This window comes from Alexandromys fortis, unplaced genomic scaffold (genome assembly GCF_014885135.2).
Source record: "Alexandromys fortis isolate MF-2015 unplaced genomic scaffold, M_Fortis_MF-2015_v1.1 scaffold_1, whole genome shotgun sequence".
Classification (NCBI taxonomy): Eukaryota; Metazoa; Chordata; class Mammalia; order Rodentia; family Cricetidae; genus Alexandromys; species Alexandromys fortis.
The window spans coordinates 19562784-19577661 of record NW_026067927.1 but is presented as its reverse complement, the minus strand read 5'-3'; the positions used below and the strand labels follow the sequence as shown (position 1 = coordinate 19577661).

At 40.1% G+C, this 14878-nt stretch overlaps 1 long non-coding RNA gene across 1 annotated transcript in view; it reads left to right on the top strand.

Moving 5' to 3' along the window:
• LOC126503002 (uncharacterized) overlaps nucleotides 1-14878 on the top strand; it is a 128733-nt gene that overhangs the window by 448 nt on the left and 113407 nt on the right. The window lies entirely within an intron of this gene.

Sequence of the window (14878 nt, the reverse complement as noted above, 5' to 3'; positions counted from 1 at the left end):
GAACATGAAGTAGGATCAAAACCCCTTGCCATTGACCTTGGCTTCTCATCAGTCCTCATTGTTCGCCATGATCAGAGAGTCCGGTTTTATCCCATGCTTTTTCAGTCACAGTCCAGCTGGCCTTGGTGAGCTCCCAATAGATCAGCCCCACTGTCTCAGTGGGTGGGAGTCTTAAGGTTCGATAAACAACGTTAACTGGTAAATGTTTTGGATTCACTAAACTGTACAAACTGAAATGCTACAATCTGATAATCCCGAGTTATGGGAATACCCATGAAACTGTCATTGTCATCATAGCCAAGATACACCTGTAAGTGTCTATCTGTGTTTCTATACTCACTTAAAAAAAAACCCAAGTTCCCACCTAAGTTGCTCATACTCAAATCCTGATGGGATTTTTCTGATAATAAATTTCAGATTGCAGTATTTTATATATGTGGTATCAAGACATAGTCGTGTGTGTGTATGTGTGTAGAAGGAGGTTCTAGCTTCTATACATGATATGTTTTCATTAGATTTATTTATTTTTATTTATTTCATGTATATGAGTGCTTTGCCTGCATGTGTGTCTGGGTACCAAATGAGTGGCTGTGCCTGGTGTCCATGGAGACCAGAAAGAAAGAGTTAGCTCGTTCTCCTGCAAGTGGAGCTACAGACGGCTGTAAGACAGCATGTGAGTTGTGAGGAACAAATTTCAATGCTCTGGAAGAGGAACCAGTTTCCTTAACTGCTGAGCTACGTCTCCAGTGCCTCCCATTTTATAGTACTTTTGTTTTTAACAATTTCATACATGTATATGGTGTGTTCTGATTGCCACCTGCTACATACTTCTCCTTATTTCCCTTCGTCCCCATCATCACTCACCTCTGTCTCCTCTAGCTCCCTTCCAAGAGTCATGATTCTAGATTTTGTCAGGTGACCCATCTCGTTTAACTTGGACCAGTGAAATTACCCACTAGAGCCTGGTGGAGTTGCCCCTGGGTAGGCAGCTATGAAGGCGAAGGCTCCCTATCTTCTTAATCCATCAGAAGCGGATGGTTGAGCAGTGAAGGGTGGGGCCCACTAAGCCCCCATTCATGTCTTACTGCAAATGGGTTTCTTCTCCTGCAGAGCCAGCGTAGGCAGCTACAGTGTGTGTGATAGACATTGCTAGTTCATTTCATGTACTGCAGAGTGGTAAGCCATCGCCTCACTGCGTCGGATGTGTGCCAACACTGACCAATTGATCAACACTCCAGTTGTTTTCTACTCTGGGACCGTTTTATCTAAAGTGACCATTGTATGAGTGCTCATGCATAAACATTTTATTCAAATAGGCATTCAGTTCTCAATAAACACACAAAAGTGGTATCCCAGCTATATTTAGATGCAAATTTCACTTTTGAAAAAATGTTTTATTGATTAGCTTTGTTATTTGACAATTTCATATATGTACACCATGTATTTTTGTCTTTCTCTCCCCCACCCTCCTTTATCTCTACGTCATCGCTCTCAAATTCCCCTACCCTGTATCCCTACCAGACCTTTTCCAAGGGTCACAAGTTTAAGTTTTGTTTTGTGGCATATTAAGTATAATCAGGGCTATCTGTGTGAACTTTGGGCCGGGAGCACCCAGTCTCTCTTGGTGGGAATGTTGGTGCACACACAACGGAAGCCAATGGTTTCCCTGCTCCCTGAATAGATCACTAACAAACAGTGACAGAGCACAGAACTGTGGCATAAATAGCAGTGAAGGGTGGAGGAGAACTGAAGCTTTTAAAGACGGTCCCTCTATTTCGAATTGGCTGCCCAATTCTGTAGTGGGAACATCTGAGAACTCCAACTGTATCTCATCCCCGCTGATGCTCAAGCTGGCAAGTCTTCAAATCTAGATATTATGGGGTCTGGGGAGATGACACAGAATTTCATAGCATGAACTTTCCTTACAGAGGATCCAAGTTCAATCCCTAGTACCCAGGTTGGACAACTCAATAACCATCCATATCTCTATTTCCATTCAATTCAACGGCCTCTGCTGGTCTCCAAAGGCACAGTGCACGTGTGTGTGTGTATGTGTGTGTGTGTGTGATACAATTTAAAAATATAGATATTCTAATGCAATATCCAGCAGTTTTACTTCACATTTTTCTGTTAATGACATTGGTTAGTTGTATTCTAATTACATATTTTGACATCATTGTAAGTGATACTATTTTTAATTTAAATATTTGTTAGCCTCTGTTGTGTGCAAATTCCACTAACTTTTGTATGCTGATCTTGTGCTTACATTACTAAATTTAGTTATAGTTTCAGGAGACATTTTTGTAGATTTGTAGAATTTTCGATTCAGAAATTTACACTTGAGAATAAGGTATTATGCCATATTTGGCACATTTTTAATAGATGCAATTTGAGTGAAGTTCTCTATGGATGTCTCCCATGTCCTTCCAGATTTCTGTGTACTTTATCATTTGTTGAGAAAAGAATGTCTAAATGTTTAAGATATATGGACAGCAAGGTGGCCCATCAGGTGAAGATGCTTGCCACCTGAAATTCTGAGTTCACAGACTGTTCTCTGATCACCGTGCATGCCTCATAGCAAACACAAACACATGTGCACGCAGGCACGCATGAACGTACGAGTGCGTGTTATGCTGAGTAAATAAATGTTTAAAAATTTTGGCTGTACAGTGAGTTTATCTACTTCCCTTGCAGTTCTGTGAGTTTTATCTGCATGCCTCTTGGAGTTTTGTTATTAGCTGGTTAAAGAGTGAAGGCTCATGGCCACTCTGTGCTGTTTTCATTTTGACAGTTTTATGTTTAATACATGGCCCTTGGTCTTCTCTCCTAAATCTACTCTGTACACTGATTCCCAAACTTTCACTTTCTTTCTAATTATCGTGAATATTCTGTTTCCGTGTCCTGTTATCAGTCTGTCTTAGATTATTACATTTACATTCTTTATTTACATTTGATATGAATACTTTGGATTTGATTCAAACATTTTTTCTTCTATGGTAATTGCTCATTTTTCTTCTTTGTGTGAATTCTCTTGAATTCATATGCAATTATTTATTCTAGATTACCTCAATTTTAGGTTTATGGGTTGCAATTTTTTGTTTTGTTACATTGGGTCTTGTTTATGGTGGGGTAAATAACATACACATGTAAATATAGTAATCTATTCAAATGATACACTGTATGCCCTTTTCCATATGATATAGGTGCATTCTAGCTCTGTTTAGTGATTAAAAAATACTCAGAGAAATAAAGCAATTTTATTTGTCCTGGACAGAAATCTTGATTAGGGATTTAAGAGGAGTTCACTAGATTCCCACAAAATGTGATGCAGTCACCCATGAGAGAACAGTTGAGATCTTTTCCTTGTTTAAAGTATGAACATCTAATAAACAGTCCCCCAATTACTCTCCAGATCACTTGGATAGGCATCACACATGAGCATCAATCAGGGTAGCAGTCAGAGACGGATCGGCAAGCCAGCATTTGAGCTGAGACCCTGCAGCAGAATTTGGATTCCTTTGGCTCCTCGCATTAGTCACTCCAGGAGAGCAATTCACATCCCATAAATCACGCTCAGACGGTGACTCACAGGGCTGTCTGAAATTTACTCATCTTAGTCTGTGTGCTGGAATTAAAGGGGATCTGAGCCTGTCCCTGTGACGGGTATGTCTGTGTAAACATGGCACGAGAGGGGCAGATTTTGTTCTTGCCTTTCTGGCATTACAAGTATACAATTAATCTTTTAATATATTCTATTGGGGCAGATCAGATTTCTTGTTGCCCGTATCTTTTGGTTGAAAGAAATTAAAGTTGGGATTCTCAGGCTGACAAAAAGTGCATTCAGTTCTAGAATTAATTACTTCATTCTGTTTATTATTTATTTAAATGCTTCTAGTGTGTGTGAGGGAGGAGTGCACCTCAGGAGGTCAGACTTGAGGTGTTAGATCTCTTGGAACTGTACATATAGACATTTGTGGACACCAGCTGTGAGTGCTGGAATTCAGGTCCTCTGGTAGAGGAGTGAGCGTTCTTAACCTCTGAGCCATCTTACAGCTCCTGCGACTGTTTCTAAACCATATAAATAGAGCCAGTTGGTTTAAGTTTGTTTCCTGTGTTTAGAAAAACATTTTATTAGTGAACTGCAATTTTTTGGTGATATTTATATAATCAAGAGAATTGTCAGACATAATTATTAAGACATTTGATGATGACCAAAGAATTATCAGTTGTAGTTGTTAAGGTATTTGACAATGACCAATCAATGTTGTCAGTGTTTACAATCGATTGAGGGAAAGAAAAATATAACTGCTGAACACACACTATATGTGACATATATGTATAATATATGTTTATGTATATAATTAATACATGAGGGTTTGAATGAGAATGAACCTGATAGGCTCATATATTTGAATGCTTGGTCCCCAGTTGTTGGAACTGTTTGAGAAGGATTAAGAGCTATAACCTTGTTTGGAGAAAGTGTGTCACTTGGGGTGCACCTTGAGGTTTTAAAAGACTTCTGTTCTCCTCATTGTCCTCTCTCTACCTCCTGATTGTGGTTTGAGACATGTGCTCATGGCTGTCTGCTGGCATGCTTTCCCTCCGCCATCACCTAAACTTTTGAATCTATAAGTTCAATACAATGCTTCTTTTTGTAAATTGCCTTGGCCATGGTATTCTACTACAGCAATAGAAAAGTAGCCAACACAATATATATTATACATTATATTAATATATTCATATACATACACACACATAGGGACAAGTGATTATCACAACTCAGATCCACTGGAGACAAGGGCAGGAAGAGTTTTGGTGCGGGCATAAAAAGGAGAGCACAAATACCAACTGCAAATGAGAGGCCTGAGAAAAGACACCAGTTTCCTGTTCCAGCCTCTCTTGCTGTGCAACTCAGCCTACTTGAGTCTCTCCAGCAGTTCCCATACAGTTTACCAAAGGCAAGGAACTCCTCCAGCAAGCGGCTGTCTTCTCAAATTGATGTTTAACTTGCAGCTTCGCAAACAGATTTCATTTAAAGAGACATATGCTTAGTGGCTTTTGCGTTTCAGTTTCGGGAAATTGCTTATTTCACTGTGGTAGCGGTTCCCCACGCTAGGTCTGATGATGGCATGCTATTCCCCTGTGCGTCCACCGACAGTGAATATGATGAATACCATCCTGGGGATGGCTTTGATTTTATTCCCTAGACGGTGATTTAGACAGGCTGATCACTTAGGTAAACCATAACACACAGAAACTCCATAAATTTGTGATTAACTGTTTCCTCGGAAAAGTAACAATGTAGAGGGAACCAGGAATGTTAGAGTCCTCCCATATTTGTGACACTATCGTGTGCTTGTGGCACTGTTGTACACGTGTGGTACCATCGTATGCTCTCATAAAAGCTCAATCTATCCAGTATTCCATGAACATATTAAAAGAAGGAATTTGATTTTTATTTCATACTACAGTTATAGATGGTGGGGTAGTGATAGTATGGAGAATAGTTTAAGCTGGTTGGGCTCTTTTGCAGAGAGTACAGTCATAGTCCCTCAAGATGGCATTTATTTAAGACTTGTTATATCAGGCCATCCCACGTTGGGGAAACCTGGCACTATTCTGCTAAGTAGAAGAAGTGTCAAGAGCAGAAGTCTGGAGATGGGCCAAGGTTAGTATCTTTAAGAAATGGTAATGGTGCTGGAGAGGTGGCTCAATAGATGTGGACCCTCATTTGGTCCACAGCCATCCATGTTGGGTAGTTCACAACTCCCTGTAACTCCATCCCCAGGGAATCTGACTCCCCTTTCTGGCCTCCACAGTGCTGTGCTCACATGTACAGTGCCGATCACATACACAATTGGGAATAATGTAAACCTTACAGAAAAGAAATGGAAATGGCTCAGTGTGTTGGGAGTCAGAAATGAAATTGGCAAAGGCATAGTTTGGATTATTCGAGTTCTAGTAAATCTTAACTGAATGTTTGGAATCTGTAAAAACAAAAATAGACATGGAAATTCCATCTTTCTTTTATGTTATTCAATAGAAAATATTGAATAAATATAATGTGTTGCATAAAATATATTTATTATTCAATGAAGATTAATTAATATTTGATTTCATACTGAAGATAGTTTATCTCAGAGCAGCCAATAGGAAATAACACTCAGTGCAGTAGAACAGGCATGCCAAAGGCAGTAGTAATGACTTTGAAATGACATAGGCTAAGATTAAAGAATGGAAATAGATTCATATCTCAATTCATGTTTAATCTTTAACAAGAATTTGTTGAACTTCAATGGCTCCCAAACTAAACCGTGGATTTATTGATGTCTCATGATGTAATGTGACATTATATGCTCTATAATAAAACAGCATGACAAGCAGAATTCAGAAATGGATAATGTAATGGAGATAAAATAGTTTTCCAATTGTATCTCTATATTTTCATAAGAAAATGGAAATGAGTATGAACAGAAAATATTATGAAATGCATAGAGTGGAACTCATATATGTGTCAAAAGTGTTAAAATTGAGTTCTGTATCTTGACGTGATTCTGATTATGGGAAGCATCTGTATGTGCTAAAATCACTGGGGGAGGAGACACTGAGGTAGGGTCAGCATTCTAGCTAGCAAGTAACATCAAATGTATGCATTTTGGAATGAGAACCAGATGGTAGAGTGTGGTCAACAGCAGCAAAAAAATATATGACTCAAACGTTGAAATTGTTAGGGGAAAGCAACTGAGAATATTTTAATATTTAGGCATAGGTGATGTTCTTTTCTTTTCTTTTTCTTTTTGGAATGGCACTCCAACCACTCCAAAAACTACTAGAAAAAATCGCTAAGTGGGCACAGCAACTGTGCCACACCTGGAAGACAATATTGCACAGCACTCCTGCCCGTTCTCCAGATTTACACAGATCTTATATTCTTTTCTTTTTCTTTTTTGTTTCTTAGTTATTTTTGTTTTTCAAGACAGGATTTCTCTGTAGCTTTGGAGTCTGTCCTGGAACTAGCTCTTGTAGACCAGGCTGGCCTCAGACTCACAGAGATCCACCTGCCTCTGCCTCCCGAGTGCTGGGATTAAAAGCATGCACCACCACCACCTGGCTCAGATATCACATTCTTAAAGCCACCTCTTTGTGGCTTTAATTTTCCCTGAGCCTTGGCTGGGAGTGTTTGGGTGTGGCCACTGGGACAGTCCCCTGTCCCAGAAAAGACTGCATATTCATACACATATGGATAGTTTTAATTGAACTCAGAAGGTTCAAAACAAACAGATATATAAATAAATAGTTTCTAAAAGGATAACATTGAAAAAGAGATGATGAGAGATTCCTGGAGGAGTTGGAGGGAATGTTGTCAATATATGTTGTAAGCATTTCTTAGAATTTCAAAGAATAAGTAAAAAATTAAAAAAAAAGAATTGACAAATGACTGTACATCAAACTAAAAACATCGTTGTGCCAACAAAATAATTACCAGAGTTGAGACAGAATGGGGCCTATAGGGAATAAAGGAGGACTTCCTGGTTATTCTTTTGACAGAAAATTCATATTTAGAATACTTAACGGGAGCAAAAATTAAACAGCAAAAGCACAAATAATCTGATCAATGAATGGAAAAATGATCTGAGAAGCCTGTTTTTACAATTGAAGAAGTACATGAAAAAAGAAAAACTTGAAAAAAATATTTTCAACATCTTTAGACATCAGAAAAAATGCAAATTGAAACTATATCAAGATTCCACGTGACTACAATGAGATTGACCATAATCAAGAATACTAAACAAATAAGGTTGGCAAGGATGCCAGGGAACGATGCCTCTGCACACTCTCCAGCACTATCAACTGGTGCAGCCTCTATGGAAATGAGTGTGGAAAAACCAATGTGAAAACTGTTATAGGCTCCTGCTGTAGGGCTCGTGGGTATCCGCCCAAAGGAATTAAAGGCAGAGTAAAGTAGAGGCACCTGTTTGTTCTTACTTACTGGGAAACTGCACACAATAACAGAGTCATGGAACCCAGCTAGGAGCCTATAACTGAAGGGATATGGAAAATAGTACATGCACGTGCAAGTGTGTGTGCACACACACAATTATATAATATACATTATATAATTATACAGATTTGAATATTATTCAGCCACTGAAAAGAGCTAAACCATTTCATTTTTAGGAAATGTAATAGAACCAGAAATCATGTTAAACAAAACAAGCCAGACTCAGAAAAGCTAAGTTCACACGTTTTCTCTTCTATGTGGAATCAAATAAAAAAAATCATGGACACAGAAGAGAGGCAATGGGGACTACTGAGAATGAGGAGTGTGCCCGTGGGAGGGAGAGTGACAGGTGTGGGTAACAAGGGGGATGAGTGTGATAAAAGCACTTCACGTGCATGAAGACGTCTTAGTGAAACCCATGACTTTGTTCAATTTAATCTAATCTAGTGATAGAAGTGTACATCACCGCACTGTTACGGAGAGTGTCTAGAAATGATTTGCTTTGACTTGAGCTGGAATCATCCAATTGGCTGACTCAGATTCCTTATCTTAATGGACCTTAAATGTCTATGGATGTCATCGGAGAGAAATCCACCTAACAAGAGGAAGATGCACATCCCTGCCTGGCTCGTCCATGCCTGTTTCCCCGTGGCTTACAATCTTTTGCTATCTACTCTCACACCGTCCCAAGGCTGACCTCTGAGATCACCCTAATGTAGAAGCAATGCTACTAGTCACCTCTAAAATGAAGATAACAAACTATATTGCTAGCCTGATAGCTCTGTCTTTGGCCACATCCTTAAGGGAAAGCCACCTGTGATATCATAGGTCGCCCCACAGAGGGCAGATACAGGAAGAAACCATGAACTCTGCCCTCGTCATGAGTGACCTGTGAGGCAATCCTAAAACCACACCAGGCCTTCAGAAGACTATATCCCTGGCCTCACGGGAGATCCTGAGGGGGAAAAAAAAAACTCAGCTAAACCCCTTTCTGAATCCTTGATTTTCACTAGCTGTGTTATTGTTCGCATTGATTTTTTTTTTTTTAATTTTTAGACGGCCTTATATACCTCTGGTAGTCATGAGCTCACTCTGTGCCTGAATATCTCATCCACCTGCCTCTAACTCTCAAGTTCTATGATTTTTCGTGTATATAACCACAGCACTTTATGCTAGTCTGTGGAATTCACTGTGCTCTCAGCGAGTACACACCACCTAAGCTATATTCCCAGCTCCAGAGTCATATTTTTGAAAGCATCAGTCGATACTGTAGTCGCCAACACCTACAATAATAACTAACATGGGGAACAGGCCTTGAAAGGTTTCCAATGGCATGCTCTCTGTTTATGTTATTCACCAAGAATTACTTTTCTTCTCTAAGAAAGCTTCGTTCTTCTCTATACAGAACCCAGATGAAATGCAAGCATCTATAAGAGTTAATAAAGCCTTAAGTTTATGCAATTATTAAATACTCAGATAAGTCCCTGCCCTTCAGATATGGTGTTGGCTGTGGACTAAGAGGCCTCCATCTCACATAGAGAGAAACTAGGCCATCACATCACTCTATTACATGCACAAGTTTTTAAATAAGGAAGTTAGCAAAAGGGCGCTTATAAAAGTTTTGCCTCAAATGCAAAATTCTCGAGTATACATGGAACTGCAAACATAGACCACTTTTGTTTTTAATGTGCATCTCTTTCTCTTCCAGGAGGCTACGTATTTTAAACACCTAAATATCGCGAGAGAGGGCAGAACTGTAGCTCAAAGGTAGAGCACACACTCACATGGGCACTCATACACAAAATAAACAAGATAAATACAACTAAAATGAGATGGAGACTTTGAATATTATTTTGCATCTGTCTTGATCCACTCTTTAATTTAAAATGCTGAAATAATGCTGTCAGCATAATTTTGTAAATTATCTATATAAATGAGTGTGGTAGACAAACCTCAAAGTGATTCCCAATGAGTAATCTCCTTTCCTCGAGGCCAGGAAGGTCATATTAGGTGCTTTTAACCAATAGAGTATAGCCAACATGCTGGATGTCACCCCCATAATGATGCTGCATCATGAAAGACTTTCGCACCTGACTGGAGTTCAACGGGATGCTTGAGATGCCTTCACCATGTTAAGGAATTGCAGGTGACTTTTAGGGCTTGAAGGCAGCCTCTAGTCAACAGTCAGAAAAAGCCAGGACCTCACACAGCTGTAAGGTGATGAAATCTACCAAAATTCTGCAAGAGCTAGGAAGAAAATTATTCCCTGGTGCAGCCCCTAGATGAAAATATAGCCTAGTTGACATTTGACTGTTACTTTAAGAGACCATGAATAGAGACCTATCTTGGTCATACCTGTTATGCTGACCCATGAAAAAACAGGAAGCATATACTCCTGTTATCTTCTAAGGTTTTCTCTCTCAGACATGCTAAGCAAAAGCTCTGCCACTTAGCGATAATCTGACTCTTTTTACCTTTCAGACAGACGCTCACTGAGGTACCCAGCCTGGCCAGGACAGGCTCTGTTAGGCAGGTTGACTGTGAACTGTGAAACTGTGATCTTCTTGCTTCCTCTTCCCAAGTAGCTAGAATTACAGGCCTGAGCTACCGTCAACTGGGCTTCTAGATTTTTTTTTGATAGCTTAGTACTTGGCTACGAGAGAGTAATACATTTTGAGATTTATATTTACTGTTGCTCGTGTTCCTAACCTTATACATTTGCTTCTATTTTTGATAATAAAATAATATGTCTTTGTTGTTACTATTCAAAATAAATTTCAATTCTTTCACAAACAGTAACAAATATAAGCAAAACAATTTCTTTTGAAAGAAAAACTCTCCTTTGCTTATTTTTATAACACTGCACGAGAAGGTGTCCATGTGCATTTTTCTCTCCAGATATTAAATAACAGTACGTGCTACAATGTGTTGGCACATGCTATTTTGGTGTTAGCTACAGATAAACCAAAGGGGAGCAGGAAGCAAAGATCATTTGCTGTTGGCTGTCTTTGAGTTCATGCATTTTATTATAAAAAGATATGACCATGGGTGTCATGGGACACAGATTAATGGGGGAGTTCATAGCATGCGTGAAGTTTTGGGTTTAATCTCCATCTGAAGCACACCAACGCCACCACCTACACTGCTGAGGTTGTGGGCCCCGGTAGAAAAAGAGTCCTGTACCCGGCTAATTGAGTTAGTTTCCATAGGGCAGAATAATCTACTTCCTGTCATCAGAAAGGATTGACAACCAGCTAGCTATTCATGAACCACTTTTGCTATCAATCTGTGGATGTATGATGATGGCCGCATTTAAACAAAGACGTATTTGCATGATGAAGTATGAGTTATGCTTTTCTGTGACCTCACACTTTTATTTGAGTCCATGCCATTTTATCTGCCGATTTGTTGTGGCTAAAGTGACCATGAGATAACACCAGCGAGGTCTAGGGTGGAACAATATCTTTGAGGCGTGCGCGACAGAATTGTTGCTCTCAATTCACGGTAGCTGTGGTTGCCTCAAGTCAGTTAATGCTCAAGCACGGGGCGGGGGGGTGGGATTACAAACCCCCATCTCTAGTTGAGAGCTATGACAGCTAATGGCTGCTGGAGGTGGGTCAGTTTTCTTTACCTGTGTGGCCCTTAGTAGTTTGACCATCTCCAGCGGTTGGCCCCACACCCATGCATATATAGGTAGCTGTATTTGGACTAGGTGGTTTTTGTTTTTCCTCCCTGGGACCTTGCTTCTTCTCCTTTCCTCATCAGTTATTCAGGTGTGGTCAAGTGTAAAGGTTCTGCATTAGTTTTGATTCCCCAATAACTGTGTGTTTGAGGAAGCATGCTCAATGTAGAGGCGAGGAAACCGAGACTTAATATATTCAGTGTTTGAGGCAAGTGATGTCGGATGGAACAAATGATAAAAAAGAGAGTATAAACGAAAGGGATTAGAAAAATAAAATATATAAAGGTGACAATGACAGTGCAGTGGGTGTTCTATAAGCTTACAATTAGGTCTGCAATCTAGGCTCTGGCAAGATTACAGATATATCAGATGTGGTTTCATGATAGAAATGTACATTGAAAGGTAACTATGGTAACTTCTGGGCCTCACAGCAGATAAAGATCATTTTACAGTTGGACAGGGGTACATTAGAAATTTTAAAGTTACAGTTATTTATTTAGTTGAGTAGGGGGATGTATACCCCATGACATGTACATGGAGATTAGAGGACACCTTGAGGGAGTGGGTTATCTCCTGATTCCATAGAGGCCCAGAGGATCGAACTCAGCCATCTGGTTTGGCAGCACTCACCTTTTACTCACTGAGCCCTCTTGACAGCATTGTGTGCTGAACATTGAAGCCTTAGTATATAATGTTATATTATGGTTAGAAGAGACAGAAAATATGAAAAATAATTCTAGTGGTCGGGAAAAATGGTTCAGTGGTCAGAAACATTTGCTGCTTTTCCAGAGAAACTTGGTGGAATTCCAAGCACCCACATGGTGTTTCACAGTCTTTTGTAAATCCAGTTCCAGGAGATTAGACACCCTTTTCTGGCCTCTATGGGTACCAGGCACACACATGGTGCACATACATGCATGCAGGTAAAGCATCCATATGCATAAAATAAATTTAAAAGACACCTGAAAAATAAAAATAATTATAGACCAGACAAACCAGATAGACAAAAGTGGAAATATGAGGAAGCTTATGTGGGGAAGTTGAAAGTTTAAGAATACCAAAGGAGATAAACGCAAAGCTAAGGCAAACTTAGATGATCTTCTCTTGAACACCAGACACCACTTTTACATTAAACATGGTAATCAGCTTAATTTGGTGAGATGACCAAGTAACTGAGCAAATTCCACACTTCCTGATTAAATTTGAAGAACTCTGCAAGGCAGTGTTAGTTCATGCAGGCTACTTTACTTAAAGAAGGATCTACGGGGATTATTTGGCTGGGAAATCTCTGCTACTTGAGAACAGAGGCCACTAGTGCCTACATTTGCATTTATCAAAGTGCTTGCCACAGCTGAGCCCGGTGGCATCAGCCTAGTTACTCAGGAGGCTGAGGTAGAAAGATCACAAGCTGAAGTATAACCTGGGTTGCACATGACATCAAGACCAGCCTAGGCAATTAATAAGAATACCTGTCTCAAAATAGCAAGTGGAAAGAAGGCCAGAAATGAAGTTCTGTAACTAAACACTTGCCTGGTATAGCAGATGCCCTGAGTTGAATTCCCAAAACTATGAACAAACACAGAAATCAAAACAGTACATGGCACACATTGTTCACAATAACTCCTTAGGCAAAATCTTACTAAGGGTTTTTTTTTTTTTGCATAGTCTTAGGGTTGAGTTGGATCTAAACTCTTCAATTAGAATTTACCATTTGATGGAGGAGTAAGGAGAAGTGTAGAAAACCCAAGTGGAGACCAGCCACTGGAAGGCAGGGTTGCATGAGCTTTGCTGTGCAGTTGTGAGCAGAAACACACATTCCGTTTTGAGCAGTAGGTTGGTCATGTGCAGAACGGCTCTCTGTCAGCTTTGAGCAGGGGGCTGAAGGCGGATGGTCTAGCTTGATGCGTGATAGCACTGAAGGAGGAATCAAGGGCCAATGGCAGAGATAGGAATGGGAAGAAAACAACATTGAAACCCAAAGCACATAAGCAAAGGACCTTAAATCCCAACTCCTTCTTTGAGTAGCTCTCAAGTATGAACGTAGAGGGTGTTGCTTCTGTCCCATTGTGGGGAAACAGTGTTGAGTTACTGAGGTTTCTGGGCTGTCATAAATGTTGGTTAACTTTTCTGCATCTCACATCCAGTCGAACAGAACACAGCAGAAAGGAACTGACATGTTCTAGTTATGATCAGATGACCTACATTCAAATGCAAACCTTCCCACCTGGGCAAGCTAGACATGGCTACTTCCTGTGCTCCATGTCAGAAACTGAAGATGACCAGAATATCCTGTGAATATAGTGTGTCTCTGTGGAAGATGGGAGGGCATGCGTGGTGCCATGGCACCAGGAAGTACTTACTTAGGGGCCACTGTGCAAGTTACTGTCAAAGCTTCATCTTTCCGTAATTCAGAACTCCACCTTAAATCAACTAGTGGACCATATCCTCACACCCTTCCCAGCCTCTTTGTGTGCAACGCGTTCTTAGGAATCACAATTAGCTTCACAATGGGATCTATTAAGCTTATTGTTTTAAGAACAAAACTGGCCCACGCCTCCCATTTTCTGTGAACAAAATGGAAGGTTCATTTTGAAGCTTCTCTTGGATTACAAAAAAAAAAATGTTCCACACAATGGAATTATAAATTTAAGTGAAGGGATACACTCTGGAATTTGCAATAGGCGGTGGCCTGGGATCCCAGTCTTCCTAAAGGTGTGAAATTGTAGTTAATTGCTTTGTTCTTGATTTGAAAGAGCAAAGGGTTCATAAATAATAAGCGTGAGTGGCACTTTGTAAAGGCTCTAAAATCCCTCAATGTAGTTTTCATTGCCAAAGATGTAATTCTTCTGGGCGTTGATTATTCCCACGAATTTTAAAATATTTAAAAATACTCAACAGAGACCTAGCTAGAGACAAAAACCTGCTCTGCATTTTATTTTGGTGCAACTGTGTTGAAATAGGAGAGGCAGGGCTGCGTCCCCGGCACCCGGCCGCCCGCATGGCTAGCTTATGCCCAGAAATAATTACACGGAAACTGTATTCTTTCAAACACTGCCTGGCCCGGCTAGGTCCAGTTTCTTATTGGCTAGCTCTTACATATTGTTCTAACCCATTTCTAATATTCTGTGTAGCCCACGAGCTGGCTTACCAGGGAGGATCTTAACCTGCGTCTGTCTGGAGTGGGAGCATCATGG